Source organism: Tupaia chinensis, unplaced genomic scaffold (genome assembly GCF_000334495.1).
Source record: "Tupaia chinensis unplaced genomic scaffold, TupChi_1.0 Scaffold000569_1, whole genome shotgun sequence".
Classification (NCBI taxonomy): Eukaryota; Metazoa; Chordata; class Mammalia; order Scandentia; family Tupaiidae; genus Tupaia; species Tupaia belangeri.
In genome coordinates, this window is record NW_006160083.1 from 4,672,582 (window position 1) to 4,685,644 (window position 13,063).

Sequence of the window (13,063 nt, forward strand, 5' to 3'; positions counted from 1 at the left end):
AACCACCATGCCACCTGCCCACCCTAAAATTTACTTTATAAGATATATTTTCCACAAGATTTAGTCACTAGTCTTAAACATTTTTTTCCCCTCTTACATTGGAACAACCAATCCATCTACTTAGGATAAATTTAACTTCTTTAATAAAATATCTTCATATTCCATAACCTCCTTCATAAAACATCCCTTACTTTTCTCATATACAGAGTTGTTTCTCTTCCTGGGACCAGCATTTAGCATCATGGCTATGTCGCTGGATTCCCTTCACTGGACTCCCATGTAGTCGACCGCAGTGGTTTAAACTGGACCCGGTGGCTTAAACTCATGCTGGGTGCGTGCACATGCGTGCCCAAGATCCTGAGAGGAGAATAGAGAAGGGATTGAGTCGTGGCCATCTCCCCGAGGGGTGATTTCTCATTTTCTGTCTCTCTGTCTGTTTTTCTGGCGAGCACATGTGCCCTATAGCAAAAAAAAAAAAAAAAAAAAAGAAAGAAAAAAAAAAAAAAGAAAAGAAGGAAGAAAAAAGGAAAAAAAAAGGAACAGAGTTGTTTCTCTTTCTATTTCCAGTTTTATTAATAGTTATCATTTATTAGTTAGAATTTTAATCCTTAGCAATTGTAAACCACCATCTATAATTTCTAGAAATATGTGCCTCCTCATAACACAATTATTTTTGTTAGTTAGCAGACCCAAATATATTTAACTTTTGTATCCATATGAAAGAAAGATGCCAGGACCAGCAGATGGTGTAATGATTACACGGCTGGACTCCCATATGGTTAACCTTAGTTTGAGCCCAGGATCTGGTGGCTTGAAACTCACGCCTGGCGCATGTGTGTGAGTGCCCAAAAGCCCAAGAGGAGAATGGAGGAGAAGAGATTGCAGTATGGCCATCCCTGTGGTGGTTGATTTCTCACTTTCTGTCTCTCTGTAGCACATGCCCTGTAGCAAAATCCCCTTAAAAAAGAAAAGAAAAGAAAAGAAGCCAAAGTATATAACTACACTTATGCTGAATGATTAATATTTTAGTATTTTATTTCTTTAAAGTATTAATACTTTCACTACCCAGTCCAACCCTAAATTCACATTTTTACAGGTACATTTTTTTAGGTGAAACCAAGTAGAAAATTTACATTTCAAAGGCACCCAGCAGTGATACAGGATGGTCAAAGGTGAGGCTTGTTATGCAGATTTAAACCAGTACATTTCCTATCACAAGAGTTTTTAGTTGACTTAAGGAAGATGTTTCTTTTTTTCTTTTTTAAAATTTCAAAATAGCCAACTAAAAATGCCAGAAACCTGCAGTTTGGAGACCAATGTAATTGACATGTGGTCTTTTCAATCTCCTGTAGCACATTTCTTAATTAGATTACTGACTTTATTTACGATGTGATTCCTGCACTCACCAAGAGAGACAGAGAGAGAGAAAGCCAGAAAGCACTCCCTGGGGGAATGGCCGCACCATAATCCCTTTTTCTACATTCTCCTCTCAGGATTTTGTGTATGCATACACACTTGACCCTGTGTTTATTAAGCCACCAAGTTGGGAACTTAAACCACAGTGGAATCCAGCTTCCTTAATCACCAGCCCACTGATTGGTCCTAGATTAGTGTCTTTAGGGTAGAGACCACATCAATAGGAAAGAAAACATTTACTATTCTTGGATTCAACATGGATAGCTCTAAACAAGAAGCAGTCTAGCTTACTTAAAGGGTCTATTTTAAAACTTGTTTTTGGAAAGGTTTTTGCTATAGGGCACATGCAGTTGCCAGAAAGACAGAGAGACAGGGGACCAGCAGGTGGCGTGGTGGTTAAGGTGCTGGACACTCCCACATGGCCAACCATGGTTCGAGTCCCGGACCTGGCGGCTTCCTTTCTCCCTTTTCCTCTCTTTCTGTGTGTCTCTCTCTGGTCAAATTAAAATAAATAAATAACTAAATAAAATAAAATAAATAATAATGTAAAAAATAAAGAAAGAGAGACAGAAAGTGAAAAATCCCCCCCTGGGGGGGATAGCCACACCACAATCCCTTCTCTTCCATTCTCCTCTCAGGATCTTGGGCACTGCCCAGTGTGAGTTTAAGCCACCGGGTCTGTTACTGAACTCAAATCAGTTTCGCTCGCCTAAGCGCTATAAAAACAAGCCATAGGCACATGGTGTGATGAAGGAAAGTACAGCTTTATTGCAAAGCGCAAAGCAAGGAGCGCGGGCAGCTCATGCTGAAAAGACCTGGTCTCCCCGAGATTTTTCCACATGTGTTTTTTAAATTTATTTTATTTTATGTTTTTTTTTAAATTTACCTTCATTCACTATACATCATTACAGCATACAAAATGAGATTTTCCATTCAGAGTATACTGTATATTGTTTCAATCAAGCACATCAACATACATGTTATTATTAACAAATAATTTTCCATTTCTTATTTCCTGTATGTTTTGATATTTTTTAAGGACAAAAATTAGGGGCAGATGTCCTAGGTGCATGATCAGTTCAGTGATTGGTTCAAGAGGGCATGATCATCTTGTGGCCATTCTTGATTTGGTGAGGCCTTAGATAATCAAATTTCTCTTCAGGTGTCTGGAACCATTCAGCCTGGAGTCTCTGAGCTCACAACCAGCAGTTTCCAGCTTAGGAAACATTTTACATATTTAATTGAAAACCTTCTTTCCTTAAAATGAGAGTTTTAGAGGTCAAATGGCCATCATTCATGGTCCATGTTAGTCATTATCAAACCAAAGTCTGAAGACTTACTCCTTACTCTGGGTCATTACAATGTAAATGGACTTTATATTTCAGGAACCCTAGAAAATACATTAGGGGGTCTTTGCTCAGTTTCAGGTCTGGGAGTCCAACCGTGTTGGTTGACCATACGGGAGTCCAGTGACAGCCATTATGCCAACTGCTGAGCCCTATTTTAAACCTTTTTGATAAAACTTTTATTCAGCTTTCTTTTTATCTTTGAGGCAGAGTAGTAACCAAGCAAAGAGTTTAGTAGATTAAATTGTCTTATTAATTTGTCACTTAAATTTATCACTTTTTTTTTAGGAGAGATTTTTGCTATAGGGCATGTGTGCTCACTTGAAAGTTAGAGACAGACACTGGAAAGTCAGAGAGACAGAAAGTGAGAAATAAACCCCGCGGGGGGGGGGGGGGGGGGGAGGGGTGGTCACACTACAATCTCTTCTCCTCCATTCTCTTCTTGGGATTTTGGGTATGCACACACACATGCCCAGTGTGAGTTTTAACCTGCCAGGTCAAGGAATCGAAAAGTGTTCGACTACGTTGGAGTCCAGTGATGTAATCATTATGTTATCTGCTGGTCCCTATCATTCACCTTTCATAAAAAGTCTATTATTTTTTTTAAGGTTTTTGCCAGAGGGTGTGTGTACTTGCCAGAGAGACAGACAGAGGTGGAGAGGGAGACTGTGAGAGGGAAAGTCATAAATCATCCCCTGCAGGGGATACTCTCACTGAAATCTCTCCTCTCTTCTCCTCCAGGGATTTTGGGCATGCACGCACTTGTGCCTGGCATGATTTTTAAACCACCAGGTCTAGGATTCAAATAGCGGTGGGCCGTGTGAGAGTCCAGTGCCTTAACTACCATGCCACCTGCTGTCCACCATAAAGCATAAAGAGTCTTTTTTTTTGTGGGGGGGGAGAGGTTTTTGCTATAGGGGGCGTGCACTTGCCAGACAGACAGAGACAGAGAGACAGAAAGCGAGAAATCACCCCCCAGAGGGAATGGTCACACTGCAATCCCTTCTCCTCCATTCTCCTCTCGGGATCTTGGGCACACACGCACACGCGCCCGGCATGAGTTTTAAGCCACTGGGTCCGGGATGCGAACAGTGGTCGACTACGTGGGAGTCCAGTGACATAGCCATTACGCTAACTGCTGGTTCCCCATAGTCTTTCAAAATGGCCATCACATTTTTTTTTCTTTTTGAGAGGCTTTTTGCTATAGGGCACATACACTCACCAGAAAGACAGAGTCAGAGAGTCAGAAAACGAGAAAACACCCCCCACCCCGGGGGGAATGGCCATGCCGCAATCACTTCTCCTCCATTCTCCTCTCTGGATCTTGGGCACGCATGCACATACCTCCGGCATGAGTTTAAGCCACTGGGTCCAAGACTCGAACCACGGTCTACTACATGGGAGTCCAGCGACATAGCCATTATGCCAACTGCTGGTCATGCCATCACAATTTTAAGGTGGCTAGATTCCACATGGCTGACTACATGGTTCAAGTCCTGGTGGCTTAAAAAACATGCCAGCTGCATGTGTGTGCATGCCCAAAATCCCAAGGGGAGGGAAAGATAAAGGAGAGGAATTGAAGTGGGACTATACCTCATGGAGGGGTTGCTTTCTTACTTTCCCTCTTTCTTTCTCTGTTTCTCTCCAGCAAGTACATGTGCCCTCTAGCAAATGAAAGGATGGAGGGAAAGGGGAAGAATTAAATAAATTAGGAATTTCATTTTTACATGAAGTCTGAATATCTTATAGCTGAGATCCAAGCCTGAGTAATGCCTCTTTGAGATTCCTTTGACCAACTTAACCAATGATTTTCCCTAACTAATCACACAAGAAAAAGTAAAGATTCAACACAAAATTCCTGTAGATTTCCAAAAGCCAGATTTTACACCCACCCACTACAGTAATTGTCATGTATTGCCAATTTCTTTTTCTTTTTTTTTTTTTTTTGAGAGGTTTTCGCTATAGGGCGCGTGCGCTCACCAGACAGACAGAGAAAGACAGAGAGACAGAAAGCGAGAAATCACCCCCAGGGGGGACGGTCACACCGCAATCCCTTCTCCTTCATTCTCCTCTCGGGATCTTGGACACGCACGCACACGCACCCGGCGTGAGTTTTAAGCCACGGGGTCCGGGACGCGAACCGCGGTCGACTACGTGGGAGTCCAGCGACATAGCCATTACGCTAACTGCTGGTTCCCATGTATTGCCAATTTCTGAGTGGCACAGTCAGACAGCTGGATTGAATCCAGTTGATTATTGTATCCAATTTGATCCGGGACCCAGTCCATTTCTGTTGCAACTTTCAGACCTAGTTCAGAAGGAAAGAGCTTGCTCAAATAAATTCAGGGAGCTCTAATCATAAGTCCGTGGAGCTCAGAATCCAAGAGAGAACTTGCCCATTACTCCCAATTACTATGAGAGAGCGATGGACACCAGAAGCCCAGGTGGGTACCTTGCTTGTTCACTCTGTGCTCCTGGTGGGGTGGGACAGGGGGGAGAGAAGCTGCTGCTGGAAGCTCTACTTAGTACCCACTTCTGATGCCAATATGTTGAAGAAAATACTTTGGACAAACTTAATTCATCAGAGTTTAATTGTGCAAAGAATGATTCATGAATTGGGTAGTCCTTAGGACTGGTTCCAAGAAATTCAATATTGCCATGTGGGGCTAATAGCATTTATGGACAGGAAAAGGAAAGTGACCTCCAGAAAATATAAGGGAGGTAGAAAAGCAGCTGGATTGGTTATAGCTTGGCATTTGCCTATTTGAACATAGTTTAAACAGTGGGAAGACTTTGATGGACTGAAGCATGATTGCTGTGATTGCATGACTTAGTAATTTGTTATGGAAACAGACTGTTACTAAGTTGTGGTTTATTTACAAAAACCCAAGTATGCTAGTATGGAGGCCTTCTTAGGCCAACATAGGTTGGTTTAACAATTTGTGAACTGCTCTTTGTTCAGTTAAACTTTGCTAAATCAAATTTGTCCAAAATTTTTCCTGAACAAGTATATGGTTTCTAATTAACTTTTTGAGTGTATGACCCTTACATCATAAACACGAAGCACCCACAGAGCAGAGTATTAATCAAAGAGCAAAGTAACTGAACTTTACAAAATCAAATCTTGTGTCTTCTCTACTCTTAATAAGGAATTCACAGAAAAGAAACGGTATACAAAAGTTAAGTAATTTGACTAAGGTTTAATTAAGGTTATCATTTCAAATTACAAGACAGAATGTAGTACCCTGAAGCTAGCATACCCTTTTCTTTTATTACCCATGTCCTTGGCTTGAAGGATACAGCCATCCTGTGATAAACCTGGGGCAGGGGTAGTACCTGAGGGAAAAAATAGCCCAACTTCTCTCTCCTGCCTTCTTCTGATCTCCAGCTGGGGCTTCCCATTGGTTGAACCAGAGGCAAAGGAGCCCTGGGCTATAGTCTACATAAACCAGGTTCTGAGCCCTAAGATAGCATAGAAAAGGGTTGGGAGTTGGTCCAGAGGATGAGTGAGAGCCACCCAGCTGAACAGCCAAGTGACATCTTCCAAATTACAGCCTAGTCTCACTTCTATACCAGTCATTCCATCCATTCTTTTTCTTTTTCTTTTTTTTGGAGAGGTTTTTGCTGTAGGGTGTGTTCTCCTCTATTCTCCTCTCAGGATCTTGGGCATGCATGCACACGCGCCCAGTGTGAGTTTAAGTCACTGAGTCCAGGTCTCAAACCACGGTCAACTACATGGGAGTCCAGCAACATAGCCATTACACCAACTGCTGGTCCCCATTCATTCTTTACATATCAGCCAAGATAAAACCATCAGTCCTTTTGTGGTGATCCCCTATTTTAGACCAAATCATTTCATAGCCTTCCACTGTGCTTTGAAAAAAGAAAGACTTCCAAACTCACTCTAGAAGTGTACAAGACGCATATGGTCTGGCTGGCATCTACTCACCTCTGCCTCTGAGCTTATACTTACACCCCCACCCTGTACCCACTCAGTGACTTAGTTCTCAGAACAAACTAAGCTCCTCAGCCTCATTGGCTGTTTATCTCCCTTTGTGTGGAACACTCTTACCTCACACCTTTACATGTAGCTTGACCACTTCTCCTGGTTTAAATATTATCATTTAGATACCATCTCAAGGAGACCTTCTCTGTCCTCCTTTATCTAGAAAAAAACTCTTCCATTTATTCTGTATCAAAGAATATTTGATTTACAGCATTTATCACAAAAAGTAAATGGCTACTCCCTCTCCTTTCTTTGCATTGTTTATTCTGTCAACAAAGCCAAGTTAGGCTTTCTAGGGTGGGCCTCCTCTGACTTGTTCATTCCAGAGTCCAGACTCTAAGTTATCCTCAGAGTCCAGGCAATAATTTCTGGCCAAGGCGGTTTCTCAATGAATATTTAGTGACTGAATGAACAAATGTTCTTTTCAATGAAAACATCTTCCCACTTATAAGTAGTGGGGGAAAATAAAACTTAGCTTTAGGATTATTTTGAATATAATGTGTTTTAATTTCTATCTCTCCAGTATTTGGTGTATTTCAAATACACTAATAAGTGTTTAATATATATTTGAAAAAAATATACTGACTAACAATGAAAGTTTGTTTTCTTGTAGCTCTGGTAGATTATTTTTGTGTTTGGTCTTGAACAAAAATTAATCTAAATGATAAACAGTACTCTGTAATCTATAGTTTCACAGTACAGCTAATTACATGCTGCTGAATTTCTGGGTGACTTACTGAAAGTTGGCATCATGTTGTTGGGGTTGGTTTTGGCGATGTCCAGTTTCTTGGTGTTTCAGACAAAGGAGTGAATGAAACACTCTAACCACTAAAGAAAAAGGTAGTTTATTAAGTAAAAGTGAAAGTACATTTCTAAGAGGTAGGAGCAGGCATGAGTGGACAGAGAAAGAGTGGCTCCAAAGATCTTTGAGGTTTATGATTTTTTTTTTTTTTAAATAAAGATCTTTGCTATTGGGCATATGTGCTCACCAGAGAGACAGACAGAAAGCAAGAAATCACTTCCTGGGAGGATGGCCATGCCACAATCCTCTCTCCTCTATTCTTCTCTCAGGGTCTTGAGCACACATGCACACATGCCCAGTGTGAGTTTTAAGTTGCCAGTTCTGGGACATAAACCATGGTCGACTACGTGGGAGTCCAGCAACGTAACCTTTACGCCATCTGCTGGTTGTGAGATTTATAATTTTTTTTAACCTAGGCCATGTGGGCTGATCATTGGCTGGGACCACTGATTGTTCTCATCGAATTGGTTCTATCAAATGTGGCTAGGCCCACTGATTCATCTCATTGGCTATATCAAATGTGGTTTAATCAGCTAGACATCCCCTACTAATCTCCTGCGTACATCACCTTGGGTGGGGAATTTTCTGCCTTGATCAGGTTTTTCTTTTTAGACACGTAGTCAGATCCTCCAACCCCTATTCCATTTTCTAGCTTTCTCCTGCTTTATCACTGATTCATCTCATTGGCACTATCAAAGGTAGCTTAATCAGTTAGATATCTCCCAGTGGAAATCTCTTGCCTACAGTCCCTTGGGTAGGGACTTTTCTGCCATGACTGGTTTTTCTATCTAGCCACATAGGGAGACATTCCAGCTTCCTTACCAGTTTCCATTTCCTAGCTTTTTCCTACCTCAATGTAATGACAAGTCTTTGTTTAATCAATCTTTTTTTTTTTTTTAATTGCTTGCAGATGTGTGCGTTCACCAGAGAGAAGTAAAGTACCCTCTCCGCTCTCCCTCAGTGTGGCCTGGTCACACAACAATCCCTCATTTATTTCTCCATTTTGTCAGGATTTTGTGGCATGCACATACATGTTCCCAGTGTGTTCTTCAAGCTAAGCTGCCAGGGCTTGGATTTGAACCACACAGCCACGTGAAATCCAGCTCCCTTAACCACTAGGCTATGGGGCCAACCCTAATTGATCATTATTTTTATGTTTTATAGTTTGTTTATTTATTTCATGGGAGAGAGAGAGAGAGAGACAGAGGTACAGCACACCTGACAAAGTCATGACACTGATCCACTGACATCTTCAACCAGTCCCAGATCATGGGCACTCACATACCCAGTGCACTCAGGAAGATGTCCAGATACAAACTAGCAAATTTCCTACATGGGTCTGTCTCTCAGAACTTCACATTTTACTACTGTACCACCGTCTAGTCCTAAGGCATGAGCGTTAAAGCCAGAAAGACCTGAGCAAATTCTAGTTAGGTCACTGACTGACTGGGTAGGACAGTGACAAGTTGCTTCAACTTTCAAAGCCTCAGTTTCCTTACCTGTAAAAGCAAACAAATGTGACTCAACTTCTAGACTTGTTAAAGGATTTCATGAAATAACACAGATCTTTTCTTTCTGTTTTTATCAAGTTTTCTTCCACACAAAATTACACTCAAATCATCCTTCTCTCCTTAGGCTGCTGCTTCATCAATACCCTCTTTTGAATATGTGTTGTATTAGTCTTAGGAGCTCATGTCCATAGTCTGTTATTGGGAATCTTGCTAGAAGGCTTTCCTGTCCACGCTTCCTTTTATGAAGCTGAATTCGTTCTCTGATGCAAGCAGCCTGGAGCTTGATTGTGCCCATGACGAATTACAGACCCATCAGGCATTTCAGTTGGCATCGTATTTGCCAGACAAATGTAGACAGCACTTTCATGCGGTGAGCACTTTGTTAGTACTTTGAGCCTCTGAGGGACAATTTGAGTTGGAAAGAAAAAGGCATTGAAACCTTGTACAATACTCACCCCATTACACAAGGAAAACTAAATAAGTTTATCTGACAAAAAGGTATGAGTATGCCTTTGGTAAAAGAATCCCAAGCCACGGGGCACTGTCTCTACAGACAAGATGTGTTGAAGATTTTGTCTTTTGTTTATTTCTTTTCAGTTAAGTTTTATTAACTGAATATGCTTTGAATGCATATTTTGTGCCAGGAGCTTCCTTTACTCTTTTTGATGAAGGTAGTACTATTAAGATTATGAAGTAAAAATTTTGGGGAGCTTGCAATTTTTACTAAAATTTGACCAAACATAGAATACTTTGCTAATAGTTTGGAAATTTATTGATGCTATATATTTTATCAGGAAATATTAAATTTCTAATCCATAAAATGGTTGTCTGGGATCCCTAGAAGACTGGGATTTCATTAATGCCTAATACTTTTGAGATGTACTGAATAAAATAAAAAAACAGATCATGCTCTCTGGGGCTTTAAATTTTGGCTCAGTTTTCCTTTCTTCTTTGTTTTAAAATTATTATGTATTTAATTTTATTTATTTATTGTTATTTTTTGATTTAACTAGAGAGAGACAGCGAGAGAGAGAGAGAAAAAGGGAGAATGAGAAAGCAAGTCACCAGGTCTGGAATTTGAACCATGGTCGGCCATATGAACCTGCACTCTAACCACCATGCCACCTGCTGACCCCATTGACTGTTTTCTTTAACTTACTGGGTCATTTGAAAAGTCATGATGCATTTTTGCATAGAAAAACATGTCATTGCTTTTCTAATGACAGAGTATTTAACCAATGTTCATCTTTTTTTATTTTTAACACCTATTATGCCATAAATTTATAAGGAATTAGTTATAGTATCTCAGGTGCCTTTCCACTGATTTTCACAGAATGTGCCTCTCTTGATGGAGCATGTTGGTGTTCAGTTGAAGCCAGGTACCTTTCTCTTTGGCTTCATTTGTTTTCTGATAATTTTCATTCACAGATTTTTAGGAAGCCATTTTCACTCTTAAGAGTGCATAATATGTTCAATGTATACATTAATTGTCTTGATAAGAGTCTTCTCTTGTTTGTTTACAACAATGCTAACAACATGCTGGGTAACACTATAAGATGCTTTCAGTTTTGCCATGGTAATAATTTGTGGGACATTCCTTTTTGAACAATACTTCTGATGTCTACAATATCACTTTTCTTGTAGAATCCCAGGTATGTTGCCAAAGAACCACCTCCATGTTTTCTAGAAGGCCTAGAAAATGTATAGTAGGTGCTTCTTCTCTTCCTCTTTGTGTTCATCATTTTGGCAAAGTACTGGGAAGTTAGTGGTTCTGGTTAAAGAGCAATGTTGTTCTTTTTAGAAAGTAAATATTTCAGGCTCTCCTTACATATTTGATTTATTTTTAAGTTTGTTTTCTCATTGATCCCATAAAAGACAGAAAGAATGAGAGAGGCACCCCATAGGGTCCTTTTTATTAAAGAATAATTTAATTTAATTTAATTATTTATTATTTTAATTTGACCAGAGTGGGAGAGAGAGAGAGAGTGAGAGAGAGAGAAAGTGAGAAGGCTAGCTGCCAGGTTCGGGACTTGAACCACACTCAGTCATGTGGGAGGTCAGCACCCTTAACTACCATGCCACCTGCTTGCCCCCTCAATAGGATCTTTATGCTACCCTCCACCCCTGGATCACATGCATGTACACATATACCAGGTGTGTACAGGAAGTTCTCAGAATGTGACCCTGGTACTGCCTCATGTGGGTCTAGCCAGCACCAGAGAGCATCACGTTGCATTACTGCTGTGGCATTGGCTGGTCCCTCCTTAAATATTAAATAGTTGGAATAAACTGAAATTGAGAACAATCCTGTTTTGTTTTTAAGTTACCTCTAACCTATACATTTATTTATGTCTCTATGAAAAATACCGATCTAATTGGTAATGTGATGCACCACACCTCAGTATAAGTGTGGCATTTATTGCTAAGTTTTGCATGTTTGATAGAGACCAGGAGCTGCAAAATAATTGTTCTATGAGTCTAAGATCAGAGTTGTTGCCACCTTAACCTTAATTGTACCAACATTTAAAATTGAGATATTTCCCATAAAAATAGAGTTTTGGCTTCTCTCAAAACATTGCAAGATCTGGTAGAAATGGACTTGCATTCCCATGTGGTGGCAACAGGATGGGGCTAACTGGCTGCTGTCCCTTTCAGGTGAGATGTACTCTCTTTAGTTAGCATGTTCCCACCCCTTCATTGAGTGCGGATATCTGCAAACTGGCTTGTAACATGTGAATAACTTCTGGAAAACACTAGGGTTTGAAAGTCCTGAGATTCCAGAAGAGAGGAGATTGAAGGATTTTCAATAGAATAGACAGACCTTGAGATATCAGTAAGATTTATATAGTTGAAGAAGTGCTAAGAAGAGGCCATTCCAGGCAGGAAAAAAACTTTGATGGTGAATCTCATCAGTTTTTTTTTTTTAATAATATTTAAAGCATTTAAGGATGCAATAATACACTTTTTTTTTCTTTTTTAATAAATAAAAGAAAATTTAAACTCTTAGTCCCCTGCAATCTTACAATCCGATATGCTCTCTTGAGAGGAGGGAAAAAGAGAACTTATAGCTAGTCAGAATTAGAAAATGGGAATAATTGGAGTGGCCCCATGGCCTGATGGTTAAGGGAGCTGGATTCCACATGGCTAACTACAGAGTTGGAATCCCAGCTCCTGTGGCTTGAAAAACACACCAGGTATATGTGTACATGTGCCCCAAATCCCTACAGGATGGAGAAATGGAGAAGGGATTGCAGAATGATTATGCCCCATTGTGGGTGGTTTGGGGAGGGGAGATGCCTTCTCTCTCTCCTGTCTCTCTCTGGTGAGCACAGATGACTGACTTCTGGCAATTAGAAAAGAAAAAATATAGTGGAGGGTATAATTAATGTTCTAGCCAGGTTTATAAATTTATTAAGTAAAATTGTGTGTTTGTGCCTGTGTGTGTGTGTGTGTGTGTGTGTGCATGTATGTGTGTGTGTGTGTGTATAGAAGAGATGAATGTTTCGAACAACTATGCCACTTAAGCAAAGATTCAGATTTGTCAAAGAAAAAAAGGCTGACAAAAAGTACCATTGTATATCTCCCAAAAGATAGTGAAAGTGTCTCTTCAAAGTAGTTGAGCCAGTACTTTACAAAGGGAACTGTACATATAAAAAGAGTAAGAGATGGTTTGTTTGACTAAGATATCTTCAAGGGCAGTTCTTTTGTCACCAAAGACACTCTGTATCCTGCAGTGTTTTCTAAACTAGCCTCTGCTTATACATGGGATTTCCCCTATTAAGATAATGTCTCTAAGGAGCTACTGTGAGGTTAAAATCGCATTTATGAATAGTAACATCTTTATGAGGTGTCCACAAAGTTCATGGAACAATGCATATTATGAATTCAAAAATTTTTGTATTAAAATAAATTTATACTTGGGAACCAGCAGTTAGTGTAATGGCTATGTCGCTGGACTCCCACGTAGTCGACCGCGGTTCAC